Below are 1,085 nucleotides of genomic sequence, written 5' to 3'. Positions count from 1 at the left end.
TCAGTAACCCGACAACATCCGCTGAGACAATAAATGAGACGTTTATGTTACATCGCAGTCGCGGGTCCCTCATTTGTCTGTCACTGGGGCCCAATCTCTCTTTGATCCGGTAATGATAAACGGAGACGAGAAAATTGGTCACGGCTAAGGAGGCCCCTTCCGATCGCTTCCATTTCTGGGTAGATCACATGAGATTTATTTGAGACGCAAGGATTTCAAAGTCAAAGGGTTATCCATCCTTTCAATCTCGGTAGCCGCCCCTTGTTTGCTGGGAGTTATAATAATTATGTCATTTCCTCCGACTCGAGGCAGCTTTGATGCTTAGGAGGATCTTGTGCGTGTGTGAGTGTGTGTGTGTGTGTGTTTGTGTGTGTGTGTGTTTGTGTGTATGTGTGTGTATGTGTGTATCAATGTGTGTCTTTGTGTTTGTATTTGTGTATGTGTGTCGTTGTGTTTGTATGTGTGTATGTGTGTCTCTGTGTTTGCATGTGTGTTTATGTGTGTCTCTGTGTGTGTATGTGTGAGTGTGTCTCTGTGGGTGTTTCTGAGAAAGATAGACATACAAACAGACCGACAGACAGAAGGACAGACAGACAGAAAGACAGAAAGAGACAAGCAGAGAGTAGCATTCTGTGAACACCCTATTCCCATGTTTGTCCCTCTTACATGTAGTCTAGCTTTGTTACTGCTAATGCCCACTTGTGCTTTCTTTAACTCTATCCGTACACTCTGGGGTCATTTTGTACTTCAGGGTTGTATTCTTCACTTTTTTAGAATACTTGCAGTGCGAAGATCTCTTTGAAACTTACTTTCAGTATTTGTCAAAAAATCATTTTTGACAGACTGCTATGCAAAGCGTACGGATCGGATTAACGAGTAAATTCCCTTTTAGGAAAGTGGTGGCACAGAGTTCCCCATATCGTATGGATACGATGTAAAAATACGACGTACGGATAGGGTTAAGAGGCTAAACGTTTCGTATCACCAACCGAAATGTATTTCTAATCGGAACATTAAACATACCTGTGAGTGGTTGGCGGGTGCTCTGGTGTGGTTTGCTCCTTCTTTCCTATAAAAAAAATCTA

The sequence above is a fragment of the Aplysia californica genome, unplaced genomic scaffold (genome assembly GCF_000002075.1).
Source record: "Aplysia californica isolate F4 #8 unplaced genomic scaffold, AplCal3.0 scaffold00195, whole genome shotgun sequence".
NCBI lineage: Eukaryota > Metazoa > Mollusca > Gastropoda > Aplysiida > Aplysiidae > Aplysia > Aplysia californica.
Note: the sequence above shows the minus strand (reverse complement) of the source record.